The following is a 26,203-nucleotide window of genomic DNA, read 5'->3' as shown; positions in this document are numbered from 1 at the left end:
AATCCTGTAGTTTTCTCCTTACTTTCTAGTAACACATATTGTCTGAAAGCGTTTGAAAGTGTTTTCTGCCAGATTTGTTTCTGTAGTGTAGTGGTTATCACGTTCGCCTCACACGCGAAAGGTCCTCGGTTCGAAACCGAGCAGAAACAACTATTGTTTTATGAATTTAAAACTACACCTGCATTTCTTGCAAAGGTAGCACACGTTGAGTTGTTTTTGTTTTTTTAAACCATGTTTCCAAAGAAGGAGTACTGTCAGAGAGGTGAGAAAACTGCAGCCAGGTCAAGTTTCTGTAGTGTAGTGGTTATCACGTTTGCCTAACACGCAAAAGGTCCCTGGTTCGAAACCAGGCAGGAACATGTTTTGTGTAGAGTTCTTTTTGTCATGCATGCTGAAAATCATTTTAAAAAAACACCTACTCACTTCACGAAAATCCCATCATTGCACCATGAAATCACTGTGCTGTTCAAATCATTTGTTCAGTGTTAGAAATTGCTGAAATTCATAAAGAAAGGAAATTGAAAGGATCTGTATGGGATTCTTAGAGTGTTTAAGCTCCCAAGTCAAATTCTTGTAAAGGAGCTAAAAATGAAAACTTCTTAGCAGGGTTCTTAAAATCAGAGAAAATTTAAGCTTAACTGTAGAGGGGATGTAAACATTTCACCATAACTATGTCACAGATTTTCCCTGGGGGTAGCCTACTCAACTGTGAAATTTCTTAGCACTTTGCTGACCCAATCCTGTAGTTTTCGCCTTACTTTCTAGTAACACATAGTGTCTGAAAGCGTTTGAAAGTGTTTTTCCAGATTTGTTTCTGTAGTGTAGTGGTTATCACGTTCGCCTCACACGCGAAAGGTCCTCGTTTCGAAACCGAGCAGAAACAACTATTGTTTTATGAATTTAAAACTACACCTGCATTTCTTGCAAAGGTAGCACACGTTGAGTTGTTTTTGTTTTTTTAAACCATGTTTCCAAAGAAAGAGTACTGTCAGAGAGGTGAGAAAACCACGAACAGGTCAAGTTTCTGTAGTGTAGTGGTTATCACGTTTGCCTAACACGCAAACGGTCCCTGGTTCGAAACCAGGCAGGAACATGTTTTGTGTAGAGTTCTTTTTGTCATGCATGCTGAAAATCATTTAAAAAAAACACCTACTCACTTCACGAAAATCCCATCATTGCACCATGAAATCACTGTGCTGTTCACATCATTTGTTCAGTGTTAGAAATTGCTGAAATTCATAAAGAAAGGAAATTGAAATGATCTGTATGGGATTCTTAGAGTGTTTAAGCTCCCAAGTCAAATTCTTGTAAAGGAGCTAAAAATGAAAACTTCTTAGCAGGGTTCTTAAAATCAGAGAAAATGTAAGCTTAACTGTAGAGGGGATGTAAACATTTCACCATAACTATGTCACAGATTTTCCCTGGGGGTAGCCTACTCAACTGTGAAGTTTCTTAGCACTTTGCTGACCCAATCCTGTAGTTTTCTCCTTACTTTCTAGTAACACATATCGTCTGAAAGCGTTTGAAAGTGTCCTCTGCCAGATTTGTTTCTGTAGTGTAGTGGTTATCACATTCGCCTCACACGCGAAAGGACCTCGGTTCGAAACCGAGCAGAAACAACAGTTGCTTTATGAATTTAAAACTACACCTGCATTTCTTGCAAAGGTAGCACATGTTGAGTTGTTTTTGTTTTTTTAAACCATGTTTCAAAAGAAAGAGTACTGTCAGAGAGGTGAGAAACCTGCAGCTAGGTCAAGTTTCTGTAGTGTAGTGGTTATCACGTTTGCCTAACACGCAAAAGGTCCCTGGTTCGAAACCAGGCAGGAACATGTTTTGTGTAGAGTTCTTTTTGTCATGCATGCTGAAAATCATTTAAAAAAAACACCTACTCACTTCACGAAAATCCCATCATTGCACCATGAAATCACTGTGCTGTTCACATCATTTGTTCAGTGTTAGAAATTGCTGAAATTCATAAAGAAAGGAAATTGAAAGGATCTGTATGGGATTCTTAGAGTGTTTAAGCTCCCAAGTCAAATTCTTGTAAAGGAGCTAAAAATGAAAACTTCTTAGCAGGGTTCTTAAAATCAGAGAAAATTTAAGCTTAACTGTAGAGGGGATGTAAACATTTCACCATAACTATGTCACAGATTTTCCCAGGGGGTAGCCTACTCAACTGTGAAGTTTCTTAGCACTTTGCTGACCCAATCCTGTAGTTTTCTCCTTACTTTCTAGTAACACATATCGTCTGAAAGCGTTTGAAAGTGCCCTCTGCCAGATTTGTTTCTGTAGTGTAGTGGTTATCACGTTCGCCTTACACGCGAAAGGTCCTCGGTTCGAAACCGAGCAGAAACAACTATTGTTTTATGAATTTAAAACTACACCTGCATTTCTTGCAAAGGTAGCACACGTTGAGTTGTTTTTGTTTTTTTAAACCATGTTTCCAAAGAAAGAGTACTGTCAGAGAGGTGAGAAAACTGCAGCCAGGTCAAGTTTCTGTAGTGTAGTGGTTATCACGATTGCCTAACACGCAAAAGGTCCCTGATTTGAAACCAGGCAGGAACATGTTTTGTGGAGAGTTCTTTTTGTCATGCATGCTGAAAATCATTTAAAAAAAACACCTACTCACTTCACGAAAATCCCATCATTGCACCATGAAATCACTGTGCTGTTCAAATCATTTGTTCAGTGTTAGAAATTGCTGAAATTCATAAAGAAAGGAAATTGAAAGGATCTGTATGGGATTCTTAGAGTGTTTAAGCTCCCAAGTCAAATTCTTGTAAAGGAGCTAAAAATGAAAACTTCTTAGCAGGGTTCTTAAAATCAGAGAAAATGTAAGCTTAACTGTAGAGGGGATGTAAACATTTCACCATAACTATGTCACAGATTTTCCCTGGGGGTAGCCTACTCAACTGTGAAGTTTCTTAGCACTTTGCTGACCCAATCCTGTAGTTTTCTCCTTACTTTCTAGTAACACATATTGTCTGAAAGCGTTTGAAAGTGTCCCCAGCTAGATTTGTTTCTGTAGTGTAGTGGTTATCACGTTCACCTTACGTGCGAAAGGTCCTCGGTTCGAAACCGAGCAGAAACAACTATTGTTTTATGAATTTAAAACTACACCTGCATTTCTTGCAAAGGTAGCACACGTTGAGTTGTTTTTGTTTTTTAAACCATGTTTCCAAAGAAACAGTACTGTCAGAGAGGTGAGAAAACTGCAGCCAGGTCAAGTTTCTGTAGTGTAGTGGTTATCACGATTGCCTAACACGCAAAAGGTCCCTGATTTGAAACCAGGCAGGAACATGTTTTGTGTAGAGTTCTTTTTGTCATGCATGCTGAAAATCATTTAAAAAAAACACCTACTCACTTCACGAAAATCCCATCATTGCACCATGAAATCACTGTGCTTTTCACATCATTTGTTCAGTGTTAGAAATTGCTGAAATTCATAAAGAAAGGAAATTGAAAGGATCTGTATGGGATTCTTAGAGTGTTTAAGCTCCCAAGTCAAATTCTTGTAAAGGAGCTAAAAATGAAAACTTCTTGGCAGGGTTCTTAAAATCAGAGAAAATTTAAGCATAACTGTAGAGGGGATGTAAACATTTCACCAGAACTATGTCACATATTTTCCCTGGGGGTAGCCTACTCAACTGTGAAGTTTCTTAGCACTTTGCTGACTCAATCCTGTAGTTTTCTACTTACTTTCTAGTAACACATATTGTCTGAAAGCGTTTGAAAGTGTTTTCTGCCAGATTTGTTTCTGTAGTGTAGTGGTTATCACGTTCGCCTCACACGCGAAAGGTCCTCGGTTCGAAACCGAGCAGAAACAACTATTGTTTTATGAATTTAAAACTACACCTGCATTTCTTGCAAAGGTAGCACACGTTGAGTTGTTTTTGTTTTTTTAAACCATGTTTCCAAAGAAACAGTACTGTCAGAGAGGTGAGAAAACCACGGCCAGGTCAAGTTTCTGTAGTGTAGTGGTTATCACGATTGCCTAACACGCAAAAGGTCCCTGATTTGAAACCAGGCAGGAACATGTTTTGTGTAGAGTTCTTTTTGTCATGCATGCTGAAAATCATTTAAAAAAAACACCTACTCACTTCACGAAAATCCCATCATTGCACCATGAAATCACTGTGCTGTTCACATCATTTGTTCAGTGTTAGAAATTGCTGAAATTCATAAAGAAAGGAAATTGAAAGGATCTGTATGGGATTCTTAGAGTGTTTAAGCTCCCAAGTCAAATTCTTGTAAAGGAGCTAAAAATGAAAACTTCTTGGCAGGGTTCTTAAAATCAGAGAAAATTTAAGCTTAACTGTAGAGGGGATGTAAACATTTCACCATAACTATGTCACAGATTTTCCCTGGGGGTAGAATACTCAACTGTGAAGTTTCTTAGCACTTTGCTGACCCAATCCTGTAGTTTTCTCCTTACTTTCTAGTAACACATAGTGTCTGAAAGCGTTTGAAAGTGTCTTCTTCCAGATTTGTTTCTGTAGTGTAGTGGTTATCACGTTCGCCTCACACGCGAAAGGTCCTCGGTTCGAAACCGAGCAGAAACAACTATTGTTTTATGAATTTAAAACTACACCTGCATTTCTTGCAAAGGTAGCACACGTTGAGTTGTTTTTGTTTTTTTAAACCATGTTTCCAAAGAAAGAGTACTGTCAGAGAGGTGAGAAAACCACGAACAGGTCAAGTTTCTGTAGTGTAGTGGTTATCACGTTTGCCTAACACGCAAAAGGTCCCTGGTTCGAAACCAGGCAGGAACATGTTTTGTGTAGAGTTCTTTTTGTCATGCATGCTGAAAATCATTTAAAAAAAACACCTACTCACTTCACGAAAATCCCATCATTGCACCATGAAATCACTGTGCTGTTCACATCATTTGTTCAGTGTTAGAAATTGCTGAAATTCATAAAGAAAGGAAATTGAAATGATCTGTATGGGATTCTTAGAGTGTTTAAGCTCCCAAGTCAAATTCTTGTAAAGGAGCTAAAAATGAAAACTTCTTAGCAGGGTTCTTAAAATCAGAGAAAATGTAAGCTTAACTGTAGAGGGGATGTAAACATTTCACCATAACTATGTCACAGATTTTCCCTGGGGGTAGCCTACTCAACTGTGAAGTTTCTTAGCCCTTTGCTGACCCAATCCTGTAGTTTTCTCCTTACTTTCTAGTAACACATATTGTCTGAAAGCGTTTGAAAGTGTCCCCAGCTAGATTTGTTTCTGTAGTGTAGTGGTTATCACGTTCGCCTTACACGCGAAAGGTCCTCGGTTCGAAACCGAGCAGAAACAACTATTGTTTCATGAATTTAAAACTACACCTGCATTTCTTGCAAAGGTAGCACACGTTGAGTTGTTTTTGTTTTTTAAACCATGTTTCCAAAGAAACAGTACTGTCAGAGAGGTGAGAAAACTGCAGCCAGGTCAAGTTTCTGTAGTGTAGTGGTTATCATGATTGCCTAACACGCAAAAGGTCCCTGATTTGAAACCAGGCAGGAACATGTTTTGTGTAGAGTTCTTTTTGTCATGCATGCTGAAAATCATTTAAAAAAAACACCTACTCACTTCACGAAAATCCCATCATTGCACCATGAAATCACTGTGCTGTTCACATCATTTGTTCAGTGTTAGAAATTGCTGAAATTTATAAAGAAAGGAAATTGAAAGGATCTGTATGGGATTCTTAGAGTGTTTAAGCTCCCAAGTCAAATTCTTGTAAAGGAGCTAAAAATGAAAACTTGTTGGCAGGGTTCTTAAAATCAGAGAAAATTTAAGCATAACTGTAGAGGGGATGTAAACATTTCACCAGAACTATGTCACATATTTTCCCTGGGGGTAGCCTACTCAACTGTGAAGTTTCTTAGCACTTTGCTGACTCAATCCTGTAGTTTTCTACTTACTTTCTAGTAACACATATTGTCTGAAAGCGTTTGAAAGTGTTTTCTGCCAGATTTGTTTCTGTAGTGTAGTGGTTATCACGTTCGCCTCACACGCGAAAGGTCCTCGGTTCGAAACCGAGCAGAAACAACTATTGTTTTATGAATTTAAAACTACACCTGCATTTCTTGCAAAGGTAGCACACATTGAGTTGTTTTTGTTTTTTTAAACCATGTTTCCAAAGAAACAGTACTGTCAGAGAGGTGAGAAAACCACGGCCAGGTCAAGTTTCTGTAGTGTAGTGGTTATCACGATTGCCTAACACGCAAAAGGTCCCTGATTTGAAACCAGGCTGGAACATGTTTTGTGGAGAGTTATTTTTGTCATGCATGCTGAAAATCATTTAAAAAAAACACCTACTCACTTCACGAAAATCCCATCATTGCACCATGAAATCACTGTGCTGTTCACATCATTTGTTCAGTGTTAGAAATTGCTGAAATTCATAAAGAAAGGAAATTGAAAGGATCTGTATGGGATTCTTAGAGTGTTTAAGCTCCCAAGTCAAATTCTTGTAAAGGAGCTAAAAATGAAAACTTCTTAGCAGGGTTCTTAAAATCAGAGAAAATTTAAGCTTAACTGTAGAGGGGATGTAAACATTTCACCATAACTATGTCACAGATTTTCCCTGGGGGTAGCCTACTCAACTGTGAAGTTTCTTAGCACTTTGCTGACCCAATCCTGTAGTTTTCTCCTTACTTTCTAGTAACACATATTGTCTGAAAGCGTTTGAAAGAGTCCCCAGCTAGATTTGTTTCTGTAGTGTAGTGGTTATCACGTTCACCTTACGCGCGAAAGGTCCTCGGTTCGAAACCAAGCAGAAACAACTATTGTTTTATGAATTTAAAACTACACCTGCATTTCTTGCAAAGGTAGCACACGTTGAGTTGTTTTTGTTTTTTAAACCATGTTTCCAAAGAAACAGTACTGTCAGAGAGGTGAGAAAACTGCAGCCAGGTCAAGTTTCTGTAGTGTAGTGGTTATCACGTTTGCCTAACACGCAAAAGGTCCCTGATTTGAAACCAGGCAGGAACATGTTTTGTGTAGAGTTCTTTTTGTCATGCATGCTGAAAATCATTAAAAAAAAACACCTACTCACTTCACGAAAATCCCATCATTGCACCATGAAATCACTGTGCTTTTCACATCATTTGTTCAGTGTTAGAAATTGCTGAAATTCATAAAGAAAGGAAATTGAAAGGATCTGTATGGGATTCTTAGAGTGTTTAAGCTCCCAAGTCAAATTCTTGTAAAGGAGCTAAAAATGAAAACTTCTTGGCAGGGTTCTTAAAATCAGAGAAAATTTAAGCATAACTGTAGAGGGGATGTAAACATTTCACCAGAACTATGTCACATATTTTCCCTGGGGGTAGCCTACTCAACTGTGAAGTTTCTTAGCACTTTGCTGACTCAATCCTGTAGTTTTCTACTTACTTTCTAGTAACACTTATTGTCTGAAAGCGTTTGAAAGTGTTTTCTGCCAGATTTGTTTCTGTAGTGTAGTGGTTATCACGTTCGCCTCACACGCGAAAGGTCCTCGGTTCGAAACCGAGCAGAAACAACTATTGTTTTATGAATTTAAAACTACACCTGCATTTCTTGCAAAGGTAGCACACGTTGAGTTGTTTTTGTTTTTTTAAACCATGTTTCCAAAGAAACAGTACTGTCAGAGAGGTGAGAAAACCACGGCCAGGTCAAGTTTCTGTAGTGTAGTGGTTATCACGATTGCCTAACACGCAAAAGGTCCCTGATTTGAAACCAGGCAGGAACATGTTTTGTGTAGAGTTCTTTTTGTCATGCATGCTGAAAATCATTTAAAAAAAACACCTACTCACTTCACGAAAATCCCATCATTGCACCATGAAATCACTGTGCTGTTCACATCATTTGTTCAGTGTTAGAAATTGCTGAAATTCATAAAGAAAGGAAATTGAAAGGATCTGTATGGGATTCTTAGAGTGTTTAAGCTCCCAAGTCAAATTCTTGTAAAGGAGCTAAAAATGAAAACTTCTTAGCAGGGTTCTTAAAATCAGAGAAAATTTAAGCTTAACTGTAGAGGGGATGTAAACATTTCACCATAACTATGTCACAGATTTTCCCTGGGGGTAGCCTACTCAACTGTGAAGTTTCTTAGCACTTTGCTGACCCAATCCTGTAGTTTTCTCCTTACTTTCTAGTAACACATAGTGTCTGAAAGCGTTTGAAAGTGTCTTCCTCCAGATTTGTTTCTGTAGTGAAGTGGTTATTGCGTTCGCCTCACACGCGAAAGGTTCTCGGTTCGAAACCGAGCAGAAACAACTATTGTTTTATGAATTTAAAACTACACCTGCATTTCTTGCAAAGGTAGCACACGTTGAGTTGTTTTTGTTTTTTTAAACCATGTTTCCAAAGAAAGAGTACTGTCAGAGAGGTGAGAAAACCACGAACAAGTCAAGTTTCTGTAGTGTAGTGGTTATCACGTTTGCCTAACACGCAAAAGGTCCCTGGTTCGAAACCAGGCAGGAACATGTTTTGTGTAGAGTTCTTTTTGTCATGCATGCTGAAAATCATTTAAAAAAAACACCTACTCACTTCACGAAAATCCCATCATTGCACCATGAAATCACTGTGCTGTTCACATCATTTGTTCAGTGTTAGAAATTGCTGAAATTCATAAAGAAAGGAAATTGAAAGGATCTGTATGGGATTCTTAGAGTGTTTAAGCTCCCAAGTCAAATTCTTGTAAAGGAGCTAAAAATGAAAACTTCTTAGCAGGGTTCTTAAAATCAGAGAAAATTTAAGCTTAACTGTAGAGGGGATGTAAACATTTCACCATAACTATGTCACAGATTTTCCCAGGGGGTAGCCTACTCAACTGTGAAGTTTCTTAGCACTTTGCTGACCCAATCCTGTAGTTTTCTCCTTACTTTCTAGTAACACATATCGTCTGAAAGCGTTTGAAAGTGCCCTCTGCCAGATTTGTTTCTGTAGTGTAGTGGTTATCACGTTCGCCTCACACGCGAAAGGTCCTCGGTTCGAAACCGAGCAGAAACAACTATTGTTTTATGAATTTAAAACTACACCTGCATTTCTTGCAAAGGTAGCACACGTTGAGTTGTTTTTGTTTTTTTAAACCATGTTTCCAAAGAAAGAGTACTGTCAGAGAGGTGAGAAAACTGCAGCTAGGTCAAGTTTCTGTAGTGTAGTGGTTATCACGTTTGCCTAACACGCAAAAGGTCCCTGGTTCGAAACCAGGCAGGAACATGTTTTGTGTAGAGTTCTTTTTGTCATGCATGCTGAAAATCATTTAAAAAAAACACCTACTCACTTCACGAAAATCCCATCATTGCACCATGAAATCACTGTGCTGTTCACATCATTTGTTCAGTGTTAGAAATTGCTGAAATTCATAAAGAAAGGAAATTGAAATGATCTGTATGGGATTCTTAGAGTGTTTAAGCTCCCAAGTCAAATTCTTGTAAAGGAGCTAAAAATGAAAACTTCTTAGCAGGGTTCTTAAAATCAGAGAAAATGTAAGCTTAACTGTAGAGGAGATGTAAACATTTCACCATAACTATGTCACAGATTTTCCCTGGGGGTAGCCTACTTAACTGTGAAGTTTCTTAGCACTTTGCTGACCCAATCCTGTAGTTTTCTCCTTACTTTCTAGTAACACATATTGTCTGAAAGCGTTTGAAAGTGTCCCCTGCCAGAATTGTTTCTGTAGTGTAGTGGTTATCACGTTCGCCTTACACGCGAAAGGTCCTCGGTTCGAAACCGAGCAGAAACAACTATTGTTTTATGAATTTAAAACTACACCTGCATTTCTTGCAAAGGTAGCACACGTTGAGTTGTTTTTGTTTTTTTAAACCATGTTTCCAAAGAAAGAGTACTGTCAGAGAGGTGAGAAAACTGCAGCCAGGTCAAGTTTCTGTAGTGTAGTGGTTATCACGATTGCCTAACACGCAAAAGGTCCCTGATTTGAAACCAGGCAGGAACATGTTTTGTGGAGAGTTCTTTTTGTCATGCATGCTGAAAATCATTTAAAAAAAACACCTACTCACTTCACGAAAATCCCATCATTGCACCATGAAATCACTGTGCTGTTCAAATCATTTGTTCAGTGTTAGAAATTGCTGAAATTCATAAAGAAAGGAAATTGAAAGGATCTGTATGGGATTCTTAGAGTGTTTAAGCTCCCAAGTCAAATTCTTGTAAAGGAGCTAAAAATGAAAACTTCTTAGCAGGGTTCTTAAAATCAGAGAAAATGTAAGCTTAACTGTAGAGGGGATGTAAACATTTCACCATAACTATGTCACAGATTTTCCCTGGGGGTAGCCTACTCAACTGTGAAGTTTCTTAGCACTTTGCTGACCCAATCCTGTAGTTTTCTCCTTACTTTCTAGTAACACATATTGTCTGAAAGCGTTTGAAAGTGTTTTCTACCAGATTTGTTTCTGTAGTGTAGTGGTTATCACGTTCGCCTCACACGCGAAAGGTCCTCGGTTCGAAACCGAGCAGAAACAACTATTGTTTTATGAATTTAAAACTACACCTGCATTTCTTGCAAAGGTAGCACACGTTGAGTTGTTTTTGTTTTTTTAAACCATGTTTCCAAAGAAAGAGTACTGTCAGAGAGGTGAGAAAACCACAAACAGGTCAAGTTTCTGTAGTGTAGTGGTTATCACGTTTGCCTAACACGCAAAAGGTCCCTGGTTCGAAACCAGGCAGGAACATGTTTTGTGTAGAGTTCTTTTTGTCATGCATGCTGAAAATCATTTAAAAAAAACACCTACTCACTTCACGAAAATCCCATCATTGCACCATGAAATCACTGTGCTGTTCACATCATTTGTTCAGTGTTAGAAATTGCTGAAATTCATAAAGAAAGGAAATTGAAAGGATCTGTATGGGATTCTTAGAGTGTTTAAGCTCCCAAGTCAAATTCTTGTAAAGGAGCTAAAAATGAAAACTTCTTAGCAGGGTTCTTAAAATCAGAGAAAATTTAAGCTTAACTGTAGAGGGGATGTAAACATTTCACCATAACTATGTCACAGATTTTCCCTGGGGGTAGCCTACTCAACTGTGAAATTTCTTAGCACTTTGCTGACCCAATCCTGTAGTTTTCTCCTTACTTTCTAGTAACACATAGTGTCTGAAAGCGTTTGAAAGTGTCTTCTTCCAGATTTGTTTCTGTAGTGTAGTGGTTATCACGTTTGCCTCACACGCGAAAGGTTCTCGGTTCGAAACCGAGCAGAAACAACTATTGTTTTATGAATTTAAAACTACACCTGCATTTCTTGCAAAGGTAGCACACGTTGAGTTGTTTTTGTTTTTTTAAACCATGTTTCCAAAGAAAGAGTACTGTCAGAGAGGTGAGAAAACCACAAACAGGTCAAGTTTCTGTAGTGTAGTGGTTATCACGTTTGCCTAACACGCAAAAGGTCCCTGGTTCGAAACCAAGCAAGAACATGTTTTGTGTAGAGTTCTTTTTGTCATGCATGCTGAAAATCATTTTAAAAAAACACCTACTCACTTCACGAAAATCCCATCATTGCACCATGAAATCACTGTGCTGTTCACATCATTTGTTCAGTGTTAGAAATTGCTGAAATTCATAAAGAAAGGAAATTGAAATGATCTGTATGGGATTCTTAGAGTGTTTAAGCTCCCAAGTCAAATTCTTGTAAAGGAGCTAAAAAAGAAAACTTCTTGGCAGGGTTCTTAAAATCAGAGAAAATTTAAGCTTAACTGTAGAGGGGATGTAAACATTTCACCATAACTATGTCACAGATTTTCCCTGGGGGTAGCCTACTCAACTGTGAAGTTTCTTAGCACTTTGCTGACCCAATCCTGTAGTTTTCTCCTTACTTTCTAGTAACACATAGTGTCTGAAAGCGTTTGAAAGTGTCTTCTTCCAGATTTGTTTCTGTAGTGTAGTGGTTATCACGTTCGCCTCACACGCGAAAGGTCCTCGGTTCGAAACCGAGCAGAAACAACTATTGTTTTATGAATTTAAAACTACACCTGCATTTCTTGCAAAGGTAGCACACGTTGAGTTGTTTTTGTTTTTTTAAACCATGTTTCCAAAGAAAGAGTACTGTCAGAGAGGTGAGAAAACCACGAATAGGTCAAGTTTCTGTAGTGTAGTGGTTATCACGTTTGCCTAACACGCAAAAGGTCCCTGGTTCGAAACCAGGCAGGAACATGTTTTGTGTAGAGTTCTTTTTGTCATGCATGCTGAAAATCATTTAAAAAAACACCTACTCACTTCACGAAAATCCCATCATTGCACCATGAAATCACTGTGCTGTTCACATCATTTGTTCAGTGTTAGAAATTGCTGAAATTCATAAAGAAAGGAAATTGAAATGATCTGTATGGGATTCTTAGAGTGTTTAAGCTCCCAAGTCAAATTCTTGTAAAGGAGCTAAAAATGAAAACTTCTTAGCAGGGTTCTTAAAATCAGAGAAAATGTAAGCTTAACTGTAGAGGGGATGTAAACATTTCACCATAACTATGTCACAGATTTTCCCTGGGGGTAGCCTACTCAACTGTGAAGTTTCTTAGCACTTTGCTGACCCAATCCTGTAGTTTTCTCCTTACTTTCTAGTAACACATATTGTCTGAAAGCGTTTGAAAGTGTCTCCCGCCAGATTTGTTTCTGTAGTGTAGTGGTTATCACGTTCGCCTTACACGCTAAAGGTCCTCGGTTCGAAACCGAGCAGAAACAACTATAGTTTTATGAATTTAAAACTACACCTGCATTTCTTGCAAAGGTAGCACACGTTGAGTTGTTTTTGTTTTTTTAAACCATGTTTCCAAAGAAAGAGTACTGTCAGAGAGGTGAGAAAACTGCAGCTAGGTCAAGTTTCTGTAGTGTAGTGGTTATCACGTTTGCCTAACACGCAAAAGGTCCCTGGTTCGAAACCAGGCAAGAACGTGTTTTGTGTAGAGTTCTTTTTGTCATGCATGCTGAAAATCATTAAAAAAAAACACCTACTCACTTCACGAAAATCCCATCATTGCACCATGAAATCACTGTGCTGTTCACATCATTTGTTCAGTGTTAGAAATTGCTGAAATTCATAAAGAAAGGAAATTGAAAGGATCTGTATGGGATTCTTAGAGTGTTTAAGCTCCCAAGTCAAATTCTTGTAAAGGAGCTAAAAATGAAAACTTCTTAGCAGGGTTCTTAAAATCAGAGAAAATGTAAGCTTAACTGTAGAGGGGATGTAAACATTTCACCAGAACTATGTCACATATTTTCCCTGGGGGTAGCCTACTCAACTGTGAAGTTTCTTAGCACTTTGCTGACTCAATCCTGTAGTTTTCTACTTACTTTCTAGTAACACATATTGTCTGAAAGCGTTTGAAAGTGTTTTCTGCCAGATTTGTTTCTGTAGTGTAGTGGTTATCACGTTCGCCTCACACGCGAAAGGTCCTCGGTTCGAAACCGAGCAGAAACAACTATTGTTTTATGAATTTAAAACTACACCTGCATTTCTTGCAAAGGTAGCACACGTTGAGTTGTTTTTGTTTTTTTAAACCATGTTTCCAAAGAAACAGTACTGTCAGAGAGGTGAGAAAACCACGGCCAGGTCAAGTTTCTGTAGTGTAGTGGTTATCACGATTGCCTAACACGCAAAAGGTCCCTGATTTGAAACCAGGCAGGAACATGTTTTGTGGAGAGTTCTTTTTGTCATGCATGCTGAAAATCATTTAAAAAAAACACCTACTCACTTCACGAAAATCCCATCATTGCACCATGAAATCACTGTGCTGTTAACATCATTTGTTCAGTGTTAGAAATTGCTGAAATTCATAAAGAAAGGAAATTGAAAGGATCTGTATGGGATTCTTAGAGTGTTTAAGCTCCCAAGTCAAATTCTTGTAAAGGAGCTAAAAATGAAAACTTCTTAGCAGGGTTCTTAAAATCAGAGAAAATTTAAGCTTAACTGTAGAGGGGATGTAAACATTTCACCATAACTATGTCACAGATTTTCCCTGGGGGTAGCCTACTCAACTGTGAAGTTTCTTAGCACTTTGCTGACCCAATCCTGTAGTTTTCTCCTTACTTTCTAGTAACACATATTGTCTGAAAGCGTTTGAAAGTGTCCCTAGCTAGATTTGTTTCTGTAGTGTAGTGGTTATCACGTTCGCCTTACACGCGAAAGGTCCTCGGTTCGAAACCGAGCAGAAACAACTATTGTTTTATGAATTTAAAACTACACCTGCATTTCTTGCAAAGGTAGCACACGTTGAGTTGTTTTTGTTTTTTTAAACCATGTTTCCAAAGAAAGAGTACTGTCAGAGAGGTGAGAAAACTGCAGCTAGGTCAAGTTTCTGTAGTGTAGTGGTTATCACGTTTGCCTAACACGCAAAATGTCCCTGGTTCGAAACCAGGCAAGAACGTGTTTTGTGTAGAGTTCTTTTTGTCATGCATGCTGAAAATCATTAAAAAAAAACACCTACTCACTTCACGAAAATCCCATCATTGCACCATGAAATCACTGTGCTGTTCACATCATTTGTTCAGTGTTAGAAATTGCTGAAATTCATAAAGAAAGGAAATTGAAAGGATCTGTATGGGATTCTTAGAGTGTTTAAGCTCCCAAGTCAAATTCTTGTAAAGGAGCTAAAAATGAAAACTTCTTAGCAGGGTTCTTAAAATCAGAGAAAATGTAAGCTTAACTGTAGAGGGGATGTAAACATTTCACCATAACTATGTCACAGATTTTCCCTGGGGGTAGCCTACTCAACTGTGAAGTTTCTTAGCACTTTGCTGACCCAATCCTGTAGTTTTCTCCTTACTTTCTAGTAACACATATTGTCTGAAAGCGTTTGAAAGTGTCCCCAGCTAGATTTGTTTCTGTAGTGTAGTGGTTATCACGTTCACCTTACGCGCGAAAGGTCCTCGGTTCGAAACCGAGCAGAAACAACTATTGTTTTATGAATTTAAAACTACACCTGCATTTCTTGCAAAGGTAGCACACGTTGAGTTGTTTTTGTTTTTTAAACCATGTTTCCAAAGAAACAGTACTGTTAGAGAGGTGAGAAAACTGCAGCCAGGTCAAGTTTCTGTAGTGTAGTGGTTATCACGATTGCCTAACACGCAAAAGGTCCCTGATTTGAAACCAGGCAGGATCATGTTTTGTGTAGAGTTCTTTTTGTCATGCATGCTGAAAATCATTTAAAAAAAACACCTACTCACTTCACGAAAATCCCATCATTGCACCATGAAATCACTGTGCTTTTCACATCATTTGTTCAGTGTTAGAAATTGCTGAAATTCATAAAGAAAGGAAATTGAAAGGATCTGTATGGGATTCTTAGAGTGTTTAAGCTCCCAAGTCAAATTCTTGTAAAGGAGCTAAAAATGAAAACTTCTTAGCAGGGTTCTTAAAATCAGAGAAAATGTAAGCTTAACTGTAGAGGGGATGTAAACATTTCACCATAACTATGTCACAGATTTTCCCTGGGGGTAGCCTACTCAACTGTGAAGTTTCTTAGCACTTTGCTGACCCAATCCTGTAGTTTTCTCCTTACTTTCTAGTAACACATATTGTCTGAAAGCGTTTGAAAGTGTTTTCTTCCGGATTTGTTTCTGTAGTGTAGTGGTTATCACGTTCGCCTCACACGCGAAAGGTCCTCGGTTCGAAACCGAGCAGAAACAACTATTGTTTTATGAATTTAAAACTACACCTGCATTTCTTGCAAAGGTAGCACACGTTGAGTTGTTTTTGTTTTTTTAAACCATGTTTCCAAAGAAAGAGTACTGTCAGAGAGGTGAGAAAACCACGAACAGGTCAAGTTTCTGTAGTGTAGTGGTTATCATGTTTGCCTAACACGCAAAAGGTCCCTGGTTCGAAACCAGGCAGGAACATGTTTTGTGTAGAGTTCTTTTTGTCATGCATGCTGAAAATCATTTAAAAAAAACACCTACTCACTTCACGAAAATCCCATCATTGCACCATGAAATCACTGTGCTGTTCACATCATTTGTTCAGTGTTAGAAATTGCTGAAATTCATAAAGAAAGGAAATTGAAAGGATCTGTATGGGATTCTTAGAGTGTTTAAGCTCCCAAGTCAAATTCTTGTAAAGGAGCTAAAAATGAAAACTTCTTGGCAGGGTTCTTAAAATCAGAGAAAATTTAAGCTTAACTGTAGAGGGGATGTAAACATTTCACCATAACTATGTCACAGATTTTCCCTGGGGGTAGAATACTCAACTGTGAAGTTTCTTAGCACTTTGCTGACCCAATCCTGTAGTTTTCTCCTTACTTTCTAGTAACACATAGTGTCTGAAAGCGTTTGAAAGTGTCTTCTTCCAGATTTGTTTCTGTAGTGTAGTGGTTATCACGTTCGCCTCACACGCGAAAAGTCCTCGGTTCGAAACCGAGCAGAAACAACTATTGTTTTATGAATTTAAAACTACACCTGCATTTCTTGCAAAGGTAGCACACGTTGAGTTGTTTTTGTTTTTTTAAACCATGTTTCCAAAGAAAGAGTACTGTCAGAGAGGTGAGAAAACCACGAACAGGTCAAGTTTCTGTAGTGTAGTGGTTATCAGGTTTGCCTAACACGCAAAAGGTCCCTGGTTCGAAACCAGGCAGGAACATGTTTTGTGTAGAGTTCTTTTTGTCATGCACGCTGAAAATCATTTAAAAAAACACCTACTCACTTCACGAAAATCCCATCATTGCACCATGAAATCACTGTGCTGTTCACATCATTTGTTCAGTGTTAGAAATTGCTGAAATTCATAAAGAAAGGAAATTGAAATGATCTGTATGGGATTCTTAGAGTGTTTAAGCTCCCAAGTCAAATTCTTGTAAAGGAGCTAAAAATGAAAACTTCTTAGCAGGGTTCTTAAAATCAGAGAAAATTTAAGCTTAACTGTAGAGGGGATGTAAACATTTCACCATAACTATGTCACAGATTTTCCCTGGGGGTAGCCTACTCAACTGTGAAGTTTCTTAGCACTTTGCTGACCCAATCCTGTAGTTTTCTCCTTACTTTCTAGTAACACATATTGTCTGAAAGCGTTTGAAAGTGTCCCCTGCCAGATTTGTTTCTGTAGTGTAGTGGTTATCACGTTCGCCTTACACGCGAAAGGTCCTCGGTTCGAAACCGAGCAGAAATGACTATTGTTTTATGAATTTAAAACTACACCTGCATTTCTTGCAAAGGTAGCACACGTTGAGTTGTTTTTGTTTTTTTAAACCATGTTTCCAAAGAAAGAGTACTGTCAGAGAGGTGAGAAAACTGCAGCCAGGTCAAGTTTCTGTAGTGTAGTGGTTATCACGATTGCCTAACACGCAAAAGGTCCCTGATTTGAAACCAGGCAGGAGCATGTTTTGTGGAGAGTTCTTTTTGTCATGCATGCTGAAAATCATTTAAAAAAAACACCTACTCACTTCACGAAAATCCCATCATTGCACCATGAAATCACTGTGCTGTTCACATCATTTGTTCAGTGTTAGAAATTGCTGAAATTCATAAAGAAAGGAAATTGAAAGGATCTGTATGGGATTCTTAGAGTGTTTAAGCTCCCAAGTCAAATTCTTGTAAAGGAGCTAAAAATGAAAACTTCTTAGCAGGGTTCTTAAAATCAGAGAAAATTTAAGCTTAACTGTAGAGGGGATGTAAACATTTCACCATAACTATGTCACAGATTTTCCCTGGGGGTAGCCTACTCAACTGTGAAGTTTCTTAGCACTTTGCTGACCCAATCCTGTAGTTTTCTCCTTACTTTCTAGTAACACATATTGTCTGAAAGCGTTTGAAAGTGTTTTCTGCCAGATTTGTTTCTGTAGTGTAGTGGTTATCACGTTCTCCTCACACGCGAAAGGTCCTCGTTTCAAAACCGAGCAGAAACAACTATTGTTTTATGAATTTAAAACTACACCTGCATTTCTTGCAAAGGTAGCACACGTTGAGTTGTTTTTGTTTTTTTAAACCATGTTTCCAAAGAAGGAGTACTGTCAGAGAGGTGAGAAAACTGCAGCCAGGTCAAGTTTCTGTAGTGTAGTGGTTATCACGTTTGCCTAACACGCAAAAGGTCCCTGGTTCGAAACCAGGCAGGAACATGTTTTGTGTAGAGTTCTTTTTGTCATGCATGCTGAAAATCATTTTAAAAAAACACCTACTCACTTCACGAAAATCCCATCATTGCACCATGAAATCACTGTGCTGTTCACATCATTTGTTCAGTGTTAGAAATTGCTGAAATTCATAAAGAAAGGAAATTGAAAGGATCTGTATGGGATTCTTAGAGTGTTTAAGCTCCCAAGTCAAATTCTTGTAAAGGAGCTAAAAATGAAAACTTCTTGGCAGGGTTCTTAAAATCAGAGAAAATTTAAGCTTAACTGTAGAGGGGATGTAAACATTTCACCATAACTATGTCACAGATTTTCCCTGGGGGTAGAATACTCAACTGTGAAGTTTCTTAGCACTTTGCTGACCCAATCCTGTAGTTTTCTCCTTACTTTCTAGTAACACATAGTGTCTGAAAGCGTTTGAAAGTGTCTTCTTCCAGATTTGTTTCTGTAGTGTAGTGGTTATCACGTTCGCCTCACACGCGAAAGGTCCTCGGTTCGAAACCGAGCAGAAACAACTATTGTTTTATGAATTTAAAACTACACCTGCATTTCTTGCAAAGGTAGCACACGTTGAGTTGTTTTTGTTTTTTTAAACCATGTTTCCAAAGAAAGAGTACTGTCAGAGAGGTGAGAAAACCACGAACAGGTCAAGTTTCTGTAGTGTAGTGGTTATCAGGTTTGCCTAACACGCAAAAGGTCCCTGGTTCGAAACCAGGCAGGAACATGTTTTGTGTAGAGTTCTTTTTGTCATGCATGCTGAAAATCATTTAAAAAAAACACCTACTCACTTCACGAAAATCCCATCATTGCACCATGAAATCACTGTGCTTTTCACATCATTTGTTCAGTGTTAGAAATTGCTGAAATTCATAAAGAAAGGAAATTGAAAGGATCTGTATGGGATTCTTAGAGTGTTTAAGCTCCCAAGTCAAATTCTTGTAAAGGAGCTAAAAATGAAAACTTCTTGGCAGGGTTCTTAAAATCAGAGAAAATGTAAGCTTAACTGTAGAGGGGATGTAAACATTTCACCATAACTATGTCACAGATTTTCCCTGGGGGTAGCCTACTTAACTGTGAAGTTTCTTAGCACTTTGCTGACCCAATCCTGTAGTTTTCTCCTTACTTTCTAGTAACACATATTGTCTGAAAGCGTTTGAAAGTGTCCCCTGCCAGATTTGTTTCTGTAGTGTAGTGGTTATCACGTTCGCCTTACACGCGAAAGGTCCTCGGTTCGAAACCGAGCAGAAACAACTATTGTTTTATGAATTTAAAACTACACCTGCATTTCTTGCAAAGGTAGCACACGTTGAGTTGTTTTTGTTTTTTTAAACCATGTTTCCAAAGAAAGAGTACTGTCAGAGAGGTGAGAAAACTGCAGCCAGGTCAAGTTTCTGTAGTGTAGTGGTTATCACGATTGCCTAACATGCAAAAGGTCCCTGATTTGAAACCAGGCAGGAACATGTTTTGTGTAGAGTTCTTTTTGTCATGCATGCTGAAAATCATTTAAAAAAAACACCTACTCACTTCACGAAAATCCCATCATTGCACCATGAAATCACTGTGCTGTTCACATCATTTGTTCAGTGTTAGAAATTGCTGAAATTCATAAAGAAAGGAAATTGAAAGGATCTGTATGGGATTCTTAGAGTGTTTAAGCTCCCAAGTCAAATTCTTGTAAAGGAGCTAAAAATGAAAACTTCTTAGCAGGGTTCTTAAAATCCGAGAAAATTTAAGCTTAACTGTAGAGGGGATGTAAACATTTCACCATAACTATGTCACAGATTTTCCCTGGGGGTAGCCTACTCAACTGTGAAGTTTCTTAGCACTTTGCTGACCCAATCCTGTAGTTTTCTCCTTACTTTCTAGTAACACATATTGTCTGAAAGCGTTTGAAAGTGTTTTCTTCAGGATTTGTTTCTGTAGTGTAGTGGTTATCACGTTCGCCTCACACGCGAAAGGTCCTCGGTTCGAAACCGAGCAGAAACAACTATTGTTTTATGAATTTAAAACTACACCTGCATTTCTTGCAAAGGTAGCACACGTTGAGTTGTTTTTGTTTTTTTAAACCATGTTTCCAAAGAAAGAGTACTGTCAGAGAGGTGAGAAAACCACGAACAGGTCAAGTTTCTGTAGTGTAGTGGTTATCACGTTTGCCTAACACGCAAACGGTCCCTGGTTCGAAACCAGGCAGGAACATGTTTTGTGTAGAGTTCTTTTTGTCATGCATGCTGAAAATCATTTAAAAAAAACACCTACTCACTTCACGAAAATCCCATCATTGCACCATGAAATCACTGTGCTGTTCACATCATTTGTTCAGTGTTAGAAATTGCTGAAATTCATAAAGAAAGGAAATTGAAATGATCTGTATGGGATTCTTAGAGTGTTTAAGCTCCCAAGTCAAATTCTTGTAAAGGAGCTAAAAATGAAAACTTCTTAGCAGGGTTCTTAAAATCAGAGAAAATGTAAGCTTAACTGTAGAGGGGATGTAAACATTTCACCATAACTATGTCACAGATTTTCCCTGGGGGTAGCCTACTCAACTGTGAAATTTCTTAGCACTTTGCTGACCCAATCCTGTAGTTTTCTCCTTACCTTCTAGTAACACATATTGTCTGAAAGCGTTTGAAAGTGTCCTCTGCCAGATTTGTTTCTGTAGTGAAGTGGTTATCACATTCGCCTCACACGCGAAAGGTCCTCGGTTCGAAACCGAGCAGAAACAACAGTTGCTTTATGAATTTAAAACTACACCTGCATTTCTTGCAAAGGTAGCACATGTTGAATTGTTTTTGTGTTTTTAAACCATGTTTCAAAAGAAAGAGTACTGTCAGAGAGGTGAGAAACCTGCAGCTAGGTCAAGTTTCTGTAGTGTAGTGGTTATCACGTTTGCCTAACACGCAAAAGGTCCCTGGTTCGAAACCAGGCAGGAACATGTTTTGTGTAGAGTTCTTTTTGTCATGCATGCTGAAAATCATTTAAAAAAAACACCTACTCACTTCACGAAAATCCCATCATTGCACCATGAAATCACTGTGCTGTTCACATCATTTGTTCAGTGTTAGAAATTGCTGAAATTCATAAAGAAAGGAAATTGAAATGATCTGTATGGGATTCTTAGAGTGTTTAAGCTCCCAAGTCAAATTCTTGTAAAGGAGCTAAAAATGAAAACTTCTTAGCAGGGTTCTTAAAATCAGAGAAAATGTAAGCTTAACTGTAGAGGGGATGTAAACATTTCACCATAACTATGTCACAGATTTTCCCTGGGGGTAGCCTACTCAACTGTGAAGTTTCTTAGCACTTTGCTGACCTAATCCTGTAGTTTTCTCCTTACTTTCTAGTAACACATATTGTCTGAAAGCGTTTGAAAGTGTCCCCAGCTAGATTTGTTTCTGTAGTGTAGTGGTTATCACGTTCGCCTTACACGCGAAAGGTCCTCGGTTCGAAACCGAGCAGAAACAACTATTGTTTTATGAATTTAAAACTACACCTGCATTTCTTGCAAAGGTAGCACACGTTGAGTTGTTTTTGTTTTTTGAACCATGTTTCCAAAGAAACAGTACTGTCAGAGAGGTGAGAAAAATGCAGCCAGGTCAAGTTTCTGTAGTGTAGTGGTTATCACGATTGCCTAACACGCAAAAGGTCCCTGATTTGAAACCAGGCAGGAACATGTTTTGTGTAGAGTTCTTTTTGTCATGCATGCTGAAAATCATTTAAAAAAAAACACCTACTCACTTCATGAAAATCCCATCATTGCACCATGAAATCACTGTGCTTTTCACATCATTTGTTCAGTGTTAGAAATTGCTGAAATTCATAAAGAAAGGAAATTGAAAGGATCTGTATGGGATTCTTAGAGTGTTTAAGCTCCCAAGTCAAATTCTTGTAAAGGAGCTAAAAATGAAAACTTCTTGGCAGGGTTCTTAAAATCAGAGAAAATTTAAGCATAACTGTAGAGGGGATGTAAACATTTCACCAGAACTATGTCACATATTTTCCCTGGGGGTAGCCTACTCAACTGTGAAGTTTCTTAGCACTTTGCTGACTCAATCCTGTAGTTTTCTACTTACTTTCTAGTAACACATATTGTCTGAAAGCGTTTGAAAGTGTTTTCTGCCAGATTTGTTTCTGTAGTGTAGTGGTTATCACGTTCGCCTCACACGCGAAAGGTCCTCGGTTCGAAACCGAGCAGAAACAACTATTGTTTTATGAATTTAAAACTACACCTGCATTTCTTGCAAAGGTAGCACACGTTGAGTTGTTTTTGTTTTTTTAAACCATGTTTCCAAAGAAACAGTACTGTCAGAGAGGTGAGAAAACCACGGCCAGGTCAAGTTTCTGTAGTGTAGTGGTTATCACGATTGCCTAACACGCAAAAGGTCCCTGATTTGAAACCAGGCAGGAACATGTTTTGTGGAGAGTTCTTTTTGTCATGCATGCTGAAAATCATTTAAAAAAAACACCTACTCACTTCACGAAAATCCCATCATTGCACCATGAAATCACTGTGCTGTTCACATCATTTGTTCAGTGTTAGAAATTGCTGAAATTCATAAAGAAAGGAAATTGAAAGGATCTGTATGGGATTCTTAGAGTGTTTAAGCTCCCAAGTCAAATTCTTGTAAAGGAGCTAAAAATGAAAACTTCTTAGCAGGGTTCTTAAAATCAGAGAAAATTTAAGCTTAACTGTAGAGGGGATGTAAACATTTCACCATAACTATGTCACAGATTTTCCCTGGGGGTAGCCTACTCAACTGTGAAGTTTCTTAGCACTTTGCTGACCCAATCCTGTAGTTTTCTCCTTACTTTCTAGTAACACATATTGTCTGAAAGCGTTTGAAAGTGTTTTCTTCCAGGTTTGTTTCTGTAGTGTAGTGGTTATCACGTTCGTCTCACACGCGAAAGGTCCTCGGTTCGAAACCGAGCAGAAACAACTATTGTTTTATGAATTTAAAACTACACCTGCATTTCTTGCAAAGGTAGCACACGTTGAGTTGTTTTTGTTTTTTTAAACCATGTTTCCAAAGAAAGAGTACTGTCAGAGAGGTGAGAAAACCACGAACAGGTCAAGTTTCTGTAGTGTAGTGGTTATCACGTTTGCCTAACACGCAAAAGGTCCCTGGTTCGAAACCAGGCAGGAACATGTTTTGTGTAGAGTTCTTTTTGTCATGCATGCTGAAAATCATTTAAAAAAAACACCTACTCACTTCACGAAAATCCCATCATTGCACCATGAAATCACTGTGCTGTTCACATCATTTGTTCAGTGTTAGAAATTGCTGAAATTCATAAAGAAAGGAAATTGAAATGATCTGTATGGGATTCTTAGAGTGTTTAAGCTCCCAAGTCAAATTCTTGTAAAGGAGCTAAAAATGAAAACTTCTTAGCAGGGTTCTTAAAATCAGAGAAAATGTAAGCTTAACTGTAGAGGGGATGTAAACATTTCACCATAACTATGTCACAGATTTTCCCTGGGGGTAGCCTACTTAACTGTGAAGTTTCTTAGCACTTTGCTGACCCAATCCTGTAGTTTTCTCCTTACTTTCTAGTAACACATATTGTCTGAAAGCGTTTGAAAGTGTCCCCTGCCAATTTTGTTTCTGTAGTGTAGTGGTTATCACGTTCGCCTTACACGCGAAAGGTCCTCGGTTCGAAACCGAGCAGAAACAACTATTGTTTTATGAATTTAAAACTACACCTGCATTTCTTGCAAAGGTAGCACACGTTGAGTTGTTTTTGTTTTTTTAAACCATGTTTCCAAAGAAAGAGTACTGTCAGAGAGGTGAGAAAACTGCAGCCAGGTCAAGTTTCTGTAGTGTAGTGGTTATCACGTTTGCCTAACACGCAAAAGGTCCCTGGTTCGAAACCAGGCAGGAACATGTTTTGTGTAGAGTTCTTTTTGTCATGCATGCTGAAAATCATTTAAAAAAAACACCTACTCACTTCACGAAAATCCCATCATTGCACCATGAAATCACTGTGCTGTTCACATCATTTGTTCAGTGTTAGAAATTGCTGAAATTCATAAAGAAAGGAAATTGAAATGATCTGTATGGGATTCTTAGAGTGTTTAAGCTCCCAAGTCATATTCTTGTAAAGGAGCTAAAAATGAAAACTTCTTAGCAGGGTTCTTAAAATCAGAGAAAATGTAAGCTTAACTGTAGAGGGGATGTAAACATTTCACCATAACTATGTCACAGATTTTCCCTGGGGGTAGCCTACTCAACTGTGAAGTTTCTTAGCACTTTGCTGACCCAATCCTGTAGTTTTCTCCTTACTTTCTAGTAACACATATCGTCTGAAAGCGTTTGAAAGTGTCCTCTGCCAGATTTGTTTCTGTAGTGTAGTGGTTATCACATTCGCCTCACACGCGAAAGGTCCTCGGTTCGAAACCGAGCAGAAACAACAGTTGCTTTATGAATTTAAAACTACACCTGCATTTCTTGCAAAGGTAGCACATGTTGAGTTGTTTTTGTTTTTTTAAACCATGTTTCAAAAGAAAGAGTACTGTCAGAGAGGTGAGAAACTTGCAGCTAGGTCAAGTTTCTGTAGTGTAGTGGTTATCACGTTTGCCTAACACGCAAAAGGTCCCTGGTTCGAAACCAGGCAGGAACATGTTTTGTGTAGAGTTCTTTTTGTCATGCATGCTGAAAATCATTTAAAAAAACACCTACTCACTTCACGAAAATCCCATCATTGCACCATGAAATCACTGTGCTGTTCACATCATTTGTTCAGTGTTAGAAATTGCTGAAATTCATAAAGAAAGGAAATTGAAAGGATCTGTATGGGATTCTTAGAGTGTTTAAGCTCCCAAGTCAAATTCTTGTAAAGGAGCTAAAAATGAAAACTTCTTAGCAGGGTTCTTAAAATCAGAGAAAATGTAAGCTTAACTGTAGAGGGGATGTAAACATTTCACCATAACTATGTCACAGATTTTCCCTGGGGGTAGCCTACTTAACTGTGAAGTTTCTTAGCACTTTGCTGACCCAATCCTGTAGTTTTCTCCTTACTTTCTAGTAACACATATTGTCTGAAAGCGTTTGAAAGTGTCCCCTGCCAATTTTGTTTCTGTAGTGTAGTGGTTATCACGTTCGCCTTACACGCGAAAGGTCCTCGGTTCGAAACCGAGCAGAAACAACTATTGTTTTATGAATTTAAAACTACACCTGCATTTCTTGCAAAGGTAGCACATGTTGAGTTGTTTTTGTTTTTTTAAACCATGTTTCCAAAGAAAGAGTACTGTCAGAGAGGTGAGAAAACTGCAGCCAGGTCAAGTTTCTGTAGTGTAGTGGTTATCACGATTGCCTAACACGCAAAAGGTCCCTGATTTGAAACCAGGCAGGAGCATGTTTTGTGGAGAGTTCTTTTTGTCATGCATGCTGAAAATCATTTAAAAAAAACACCTACTCACTTCACGAAAATCCCATCATTGCACCATGAAATCACTGTGCTGTTCAAATCATTTGTTCAGTGTTAGAAATTGCTGAAATTCATAAAGAAAGGAAATTGAAAGGATCTGTATGGGATTCTTAGAGTGTTTAAGCTCCCAAGTCAAATTCTTGTAAAGGAGCTAAAAATGAAAACTTCTTAGCAGGGTTCTTAAAATCAGAGAAAATTTAAGCTTAACTGTAGAGGGGATGTAAACATTTCACCATAACTATGTCACAGATTTTCCCTGGGGGTAGCCTACTCAACTGTGAAGTTTCTTAGCACTTTGCTGACCCAATCCTGTAGTTTTCTCCTTACTTTCTAGTAACACATATTGTCTGAAAGCGTTTGAAAGTGTTTTCTGCCAGATTTGTTTCTGTAGTGTAGTGGTTATCACGTTCGCCTCACACGCGAAAGGTCCTCGGTTCAAAACCGAGCAGAAACAACTATTGTTTTATGAATTTAAAACTACACCTGCATTTCTTGCAAAGGTAGCACACGTTGAGTTGTTTTTGTTTTTTTAAACCATGTTTCCAAAGAAGGAGTACTGTCAGAGAGGTGAGAAAACTGCAGCCAGGTCAAGTTTCTGTAGTGTAGTGGTTATCACGTTTGCCTAACACGCAAAAGGTCCCTGGTTCGAAACCAGGCAGGAACATGTTTTGTGTAGAGTTCTTTTTGTCATGCATGCTGAAAATCATTTTAAAAAAACACCTACTCACTTCACGAAAATCCCATCATTGCACCATGA

General features: G+C 38.3%; 58 non-coding genes across 58 annotated transcripts; all 58 read left to right on the top strand.

The window, feature by feature from the left end:
- Positions 1 to 76: 76 nt before the first annotated feature.
- TRNAV-CAC (transfer RNA valine (anticodon CAC)) lies at positions 77 to 149 on the top strand. Its single transcript has one exon. It is a non-coding gene; the product is annotated as a tRNA-Val (tRNA).
- A 137-nt stretch (positions 150 to 286) lies between these two features.
- TRNAV-AAC (transfer RNA valine (anticodon AAC)) lies at positions 287 to 359 on the top strand. Its single transcript has one exon. It is a non-coding gene; the product is annotated as a tRNA-Val (tRNA).
- A 451-nt stretch (positions 360 to 810) lies between these two features.
- TRNAV-CAC (transfer RNA valine (anticodon CAC)) lies at positions 811 to 883 on the top strand. The gene has a single exon. It is a non-coding gene; the product is annotated as a tRNA-Val (tRNA).
- A 137-nt stretch (positions 884 to 1,020) lies between these two features.
- TRNAV-AAC (transfer RNA valine (anticodon AAC)) lies at positions 1,021 to 1,093 on the top strand. Its single transcript has one exon. It is a non-coding gene; the product is annotated as a tRNA-Val (tRNA).
- Positions 1,094 to 1,546: 453 nt separating this feature from the next.
- Positions 1,547 to 1,619, top strand: TRNAV-CAC (transfer RNA valine (anticodon CAC)). The gene has a single exon. It is a non-coding gene; the product is annotated as a tRNA-Val (tRNA).
- A 137-nt stretch (positions 1,620 to 1,756) lies between these two features.
- TRNAV-AAC (transfer RNA valine (anticodon AAC)) lies at positions 1,757 to 1,829 on the top strand. Its single transcript has one exon. It is a non-coding gene; the product is annotated as a tRNA-Val (tRNA).
- A 453-nt stretch (positions 1,830 to 2,282) lies between these two features.
- TRNAV-UAC (transfer RNA valine (anticodon UAC)) lies at positions 2,283 to 2,355 on the top strand. The gene has a single exon. It is a non-coding gene; the product is annotated as a tRNA-Val (tRNA).
- Positions 2,356 to 3,018: 663 nt separating this feature from the next.
- TRNAV-UAC (transfer RNA valine (anticodon UAC)) lies at positions 3,019 to 3,091 on the top strand. Its single transcript has one exon. It is a non-coding gene; the product is annotated as a tRNA-Val (tRNA).
- A 662-nt stretch (positions 3,092 to 3,753) lies between these two features.
- Positions 3,754 to 3,826, top strand: TRNAV-CAC (transfer RNA valine (anticodon CAC)). Its single transcript has one exon. It is a non-coding gene; the product is annotated as a tRNA-Val (tRNA).
- Positions 3,827 to 4,489: 663 nt separating this feature from the next.
- On the top strand, positions 4,490 to 4,562 carry TRNAV-CAC (transfer RNA valine (anticodon CAC)). Its single transcript has one exon. It is a non-coding gene; the product is annotated as a tRNA-Val (tRNA).
- A 137-nt stretch (positions 4,563 to 4,699) lies between these two features.
- TRNAV-AAC (transfer RNA valine (anticodon AAC)) lies at positions 4,700 to 4,772 on the top strand. The gene has a single exon. It is a non-coding gene; the product is annotated as a tRNA-Val (tRNA).
- A 453-nt stretch (positions 4,773 to 5,225) lies between these two features.
- TRNAV-UAC (transfer RNA valine (anticodon UAC)) lies at positions 5,226 to 5,298 on the top strand. The gene has a single exon. It is a non-coding gene; the product is annotated as a tRNA-Val (tRNA).
- A 662-nt stretch (positions 5,299 to 5,960) lies between these two features.
- TRNAV-CAC (transfer RNA valine (anticodon CAC)) lies at positions 5,961 to 6,033 on the top strand. The gene has a single exon. It is a non-coding gene; the product is annotated as a tRNA-Val (tRNA).
- A 663-nt stretch (positions 6,034 to 6,696) lies between these two features.
- TRNAV-UAC (transfer RNA valine (anticodon UAC)) lies at positions 6,697 to 6,769 on the top strand. Its single transcript has one exon. It is a non-coding gene; the product is annotated as a tRNA-Val (tRNA).
- A 136-nt stretch (positions 6,770 to 6,905) lies between these two features.
- Positions 6,906 to 6,978, top strand: TRNAV-AAC (transfer RNA valine (anticodon AAC)). The gene has a single exon. It is a non-coding gene; the product is annotated as a tRNA-Val (tRNA).
- Positions 6,979 to 7,431: 453 nt separating this feature from the next.
- Positions 7,432 to 7,504, top strand: TRNAV-CAC (transfer RNA valine (anticodon CAC)). Its single transcript has one exon. It is a non-coding gene; the product is annotated as a tRNA-Val (tRNA).
- Positions 7,505 to 8,167: 663 nt separating this feature from the next.
- Positions 8,168 to 8,240, top strand: TRNAV-CAC (transfer RNA valine (anticodon CAC)). The gene has a single exon. It is a non-coding gene; the product is annotated as a tRNA-Val (tRNA).
- A 137-nt stretch (positions 8,241 to 8,377) lies between these two features.
- TRNAV-AAC (transfer RNA valine (anticodon AAC)) lies at positions 8,378 to 8,450 on the top strand. Its single transcript has one exon. It is a non-coding gene; the product is annotated as a tRNA-Val (tRNA).
- A 453-nt stretch (positions 8,451 to 8,903) lies between these two features.
- TRNAV-CAC (transfer RNA valine (anticodon CAC)) lies at positions 8,904 to 8,976 on the top strand. Its single transcript has one exon. It is a non-coding gene; the product is annotated as a tRNA-Val (tRNA).
- Positions 8,977 to 9,113: 137 nt separating this feature from the next.
- On the top strand, positions 9,114 to 9,186 carry TRNAV-AAC (transfer RNA valine (anticodon AAC)). Its single transcript has one exon. It is a non-coding gene; the product is annotated as a tRNA-Val (tRNA).
- Positions 9,187 to 9,639: 453 nt separating this feature from the next.
- Positions 9,640 to 9,712, top strand: TRNAV-UAC (transfer RNA valine (anticodon UAC)). The gene has a single exon. It is a non-coding gene; the product is annotated as a tRNA-Val (tRNA).
- A 663-nt stretch (positions 9,713 to 10,375) lies between these two features.
- Positions 10,376 to 10,448, top strand: TRNAV-CAC (transfer RNA valine (anticodon CAC)). The gene has a single exon. It is a non-coding gene; the product is annotated as a tRNA-Val (tRNA).
- Positions 10,449 to 10,585: 137 nt separating this feature from the next.
- Positions 10,586 to 10,658, top strand: TRNAV-AAC (transfer RNA valine (anticodon AAC)). Its single transcript has one exon. It is a non-coding gene; the product is annotated as a tRNA-Val (tRNA).
- Positions 10,659 to 11,111: 453 nt separating this feature from the next.
- Positions 11,112 to 11,184, top strand: TRNAV-CAC (transfer RNA valine (anticodon CAC)). The gene has a single exon. It is a non-coding gene; the product is annotated as a tRNA-Val (tRNA).
- A 137-nt stretch (positions 11,185 to 11,321) lies between these two features.
- Positions 11,322 to 11,394, top strand: TRNAV-AAC (transfer RNA valine (anticodon AAC)). The gene has a single exon. It is a non-coding gene; the product is annotated as a tRNA-Val (tRNA).
- A 453-nt stretch (positions 11,395 to 11,847) lies between these two features.
- On the top strand, positions 11,848 to 11,920 carry TRNAV-CAC (transfer RNA valine (anticodon CAC)). Its single transcript has one exon. It is a non-coding gene; the product is annotated as a tRNA-Val (tRNA).
- A 137-nt stretch (positions 11,921 to 12,057) lies between these two features.
- Positions 12,058 to 12,130, top strand: TRNAV-AAC (transfer RNA valine (anticodon AAC)). The gene has a single exon. It is a non-coding gene; the product is annotated as a tRNA-Val (tRNA).
- A 452-nt stretch (positions 12,131 to 12,582) lies between these two features.
- On the top strand, positions 12,583 to 12,655 carry TRNAV-UAC (transfer RNA valine (anticodon UAC)). Its single transcript has one exon. It is a non-coding gene; the product is annotated as a tRNA-Val (tRNA).
- Positions 12,656 to 12,792: 137 nt separating this feature from the next.
- TRNAV-AAC (transfer RNA valine (anticodon AAC)) lies at positions 12,793 to 12,865 on the top strand. The gene has a single exon. It is a non-coding gene; the product is annotated as a tRNA-Val (tRNA).
- Positions 12,866 to 13,318: 453 nt separating this feature from the next.
- TRNAV-CAC (transfer RNA valine (anticodon CAC)) lies at positions 13,319 to 13,391 on the top strand. The gene has a single exon. It is a non-coding gene; the product is annotated as a tRNA-Val (tRNA).
- Positions 13,392 to 14,054: 663 nt separating this feature from the next.
- TRNAV-UAC (transfer RNA valine (anticodon UAC)) lies at positions 14,055 to 14,127 on the top strand. Its single transcript has one exon. It is a non-coding gene; the product is annotated as a tRNA-Val (tRNA).
- Positions 14,128 to 14,264: 137 nt separating this feature from the next.
- TRNAV-AAC (transfer RNA valine (anticodon AAC)) lies at positions 14,265 to 14,337 on the top strand. The gene has a single exon. It is a non-coding gene; the product is annotated as a tRNA-Val (tRNA).
- A 453-nt stretch (positions 14,338 to 14,790) lies between these two features.
- TRNAV-UAC (transfer RNA valine (anticodon UAC)) lies at positions 14,791 to 14,863 on the top strand. The gene has a single exon. It is a non-coding gene; the product is annotated as a tRNA-Val (tRNA).
- Positions 14,864 to 15,525: 662 nt separating this feature from the next.
- Positions 15,526 to 15,598, top strand: TRNAV-CAC (transfer RNA valine (anticodon CAC)). The gene has a single exon. It is a non-coding gene; the product is annotated as a tRNA-Val (tRNA).
- Positions 15,599 to 15,735: 137 nt separating this feature from the next.
- On the top strand, positions 15,736 to 15,808 carry TRNAV-AAC (transfer RNA valine (anticodon AAC)). Its single transcript has one exon. It is a non-coding gene; the product is annotated as a tRNA-Val (tRNA).
- Positions 15,809 to 16,261: 453 nt separating this feature from the next.
- On the top strand, positions 16,262 to 16,334 carry TRNAV-CAC (transfer RNA valine (anticodon CAC)). The gene has a single exon. It is a non-coding gene; the product is annotated as a tRNA-Val (tRNA).
- Positions 16,335 to 16,471: 137 nt separating this feature from the next.
- TRNAV-AAC (transfer RNA valine (anticodon AAC)) lies at positions 16,472 to 16,544 on the top strand. The gene has a single exon. It is a non-coding gene; the product is annotated as a tRNA-Val (tRNA).
- A 452-nt stretch (positions 16,545 to 16,996) lies between these two features.
- TRNAV-UAC (transfer RNA valine (anticodon UAC)) lies at positions 16,997 to 17,069 on the top strand. The gene has a single exon. It is a non-coding gene; the product is annotated as a tRNA-Val (tRNA).
- Positions 17,070 to 17,732: 663 nt separating this feature from the next.
- Positions 17,733 to 17,805, top strand: TRNAV-CAC (transfer RNA valine (anticodon CAC)). Its single transcript has one exon. It is a non-coding gene; the product is annotated as a tRNA-Val (tRNA).
- Positions 17,806 to 17,942: 137 nt separating this feature from the next.
- On the top strand, positions 17,943 to 18,015 carry TRNAV-AAC (transfer RNA valine (anticodon AAC)). Its single transcript has one exon. It is a non-coding gene; the product is annotated as a tRNA-Val (tRNA).
- A 453-nt stretch (positions 18,016 to 18,468) lies between these two features.
- On the top strand, positions 18,469 to 18,541 carry TRNAV-CAC (transfer RNA valine (anticodon CAC)). Its single transcript has one exon. It is a non-coding gene; the product is annotated as a tRNA-Val (tRNA).
- Positions 18,542 to 18,678: 137 nt separating this feature from the next.
- Positions 18,679 to 18,751, top strand: TRNAV-AAC (transfer RNA valine (anticodon AAC)). The gene has a single exon. It is a non-coding gene; the product is annotated as a tRNA-Val (tRNA).
- A 453-nt stretch (positions 18,752 to 19,204) lies between these two features.
- On the top strand, positions 19,205 to 19,277 carry TRNAV-UAC (transfer RNA valine (anticodon UAC)). Its single transcript has one exon. It is a non-coding gene; the product is annotated as a tRNA-Val (tRNA).
- Positions 19,278 to 19,940: 663 nt separating this feature from the next.
- TRNAV-CAC (transfer RNA valine (anticodon CAC)) lies at positions 19,941 to 20,013 on the top strand. The gene has a single exon. It is a non-coding gene; the product is annotated as a tRNA-Val (tRNA).
- Positions 20,014 to 20,150: 137 nt separating this feature from the next.
- Positions 20,151 to 20,223, top strand: TRNAV-AAC (transfer RNA valine (anticodon AAC)). Its single transcript has one exon. It is a non-coding gene; the product is annotated as a tRNA-Val (tRNA).
- Positions 20,224 to 20,676: 453 nt separating this feature from the next.
- TRNAV-CAC (transfer RNA valine (anticodon CAC)) lies at positions 20,677 to 20,749 on the top strand. Its single transcript has one exon. It is a non-coding gene; the product is annotated as a tRNA-Val (tRNA).
- A 137-nt stretch (positions 20,750 to 20,886) lies between these two features.
- Positions 20,887 to 20,959, top strand: TRNAV-AAC (transfer RNA valine (anticodon AAC)). Its single transcript has one exon. It is a non-coding gene; the product is annotated as a tRNA-Val (tRNA).
- A 453-nt stretch (positions 20,960 to 21,412) lies between these two features.
- TRNAV-UAC (transfer RNA valine (anticodon UAC)) lies at positions 21,413 to 21,485 on the top strand. The gene has a single exon. It is a non-coding gene; the product is annotated as a tRNA-Val (tRNA).
- Positions 21,486 to 22,148: 663 nt separating this feature from the next.
- TRNAV-CAC (transfer RNA valine (anticodon CAC)) lies at positions 22,149 to 22,221 on the top strand. Its single transcript has one exon. It is a non-coding gene; the product is annotated as a tRNA-Val (tRNA).
- Positions 22,222 to 22,884: 663 nt separating this feature from the next.
- TRNAV-CAC (transfer RNA valine (anticodon CAC)) lies at positions 22,885 to 22,957 on the top strand. The gene has a single exon. It is a non-coding gene; the product is annotated as a tRNA-Val (tRNA).
- Positions 22,958 to 23,094: 137 nt separating this feature from the next.
- TRNAV-AAC (transfer RNA valine (anticodon AAC)) lies at positions 23,095 to 23,167 on the top strand. The gene has a single exon. It is a non-coding gene; the product is annotated as a tRNA-Val (tRNA).
- A 453-nt stretch (positions 23,168 to 23,620) lies between these two features.
- Positions 23,621 to 23,693, top strand: TRNAV-UAC (transfer RNA valine (anticodon UAC)). Its single transcript has one exon. It is a non-coding gene; the product is annotated as a tRNA-Val (tRNA).
- A 137-nt stretch (positions 23,694 to 23,830) lies between these two features.
- TRNAV-AAC (transfer RNA valine (anticodon AAC)) lies at positions 23,831 to 23,903 on the top strand. The gene has a single exon. It is a non-coding gene; the product is annotated as a tRNA-Val (tRNA).
- Positions 23,904 to 24,356: 453 nt separating this feature from the next.
- TRNAV-CAC (transfer RNA valine (anticodon CAC)) lies at positions 24,357 to 24,429 on the top strand. The gene has a single exon. It is a non-coding gene; the product is annotated as a tRNA-Val (tRNA).
- Positions 24,430 to 24,566: 137 nt separating this feature from the next.
- On the top strand, positions 24,567 to 24,639 carry TRNAV-AAC (transfer RNA valine (anticodon AAC)). The gene has a single exon. It is a non-coding gene; the product is annotated as a tRNA-Val (tRNA).
- Positions 24,640 to 25,091: 452 nt separating this feature from the next.
- Positions 25,092 to 25,164, top strand: TRNAV-UAC (transfer RNA valine (anticodon UAC)). Its single transcript has one exon. It is a non-coding gene; the product is annotated as a tRNA-Val (tRNA).
- A 663-nt stretch (positions 25,165 to 25,827) lies between these two features.
- TRNAV-CAC (transfer RNA valine (anticodon CAC)) lies at positions 25,828 to 25,900 on the top strand. Its single transcript has one exon. It is a non-coding gene; the product is annotated as a tRNA-Val (tRNA).
- A 137-nt stretch (positions 25,901 to 26,037) lies between these two features.
- Positions 26,038 to 26,110, top strand: TRNAV-AAC (transfer RNA valine (anticodon AAC)). The gene has a single exon. It is a non-coding gene; the product is annotated as a tRNA-Val (tRNA).
- The last annotated feature ends 93 nt before the right edge of the window (positions 26,111 to 26,203 follow it).

The sequence above is a fragment of the Spea bombifrons genome, chromosome 4 (genome assembly GCF_027358695.1).
Source record: "Spea bombifrons isolate aSpeBom1 chromosome 4, aSpeBom1.2.pri, whole genome shotgun sequence".
NCBI lineage: Eukaryota > Metazoa > Chordata > Amphibia > Anura > Pelobatidae > Spea > Spea bombifrons.
This window is presented reverse-complemented; position numbering and strand designations above follow the sequence as displayed.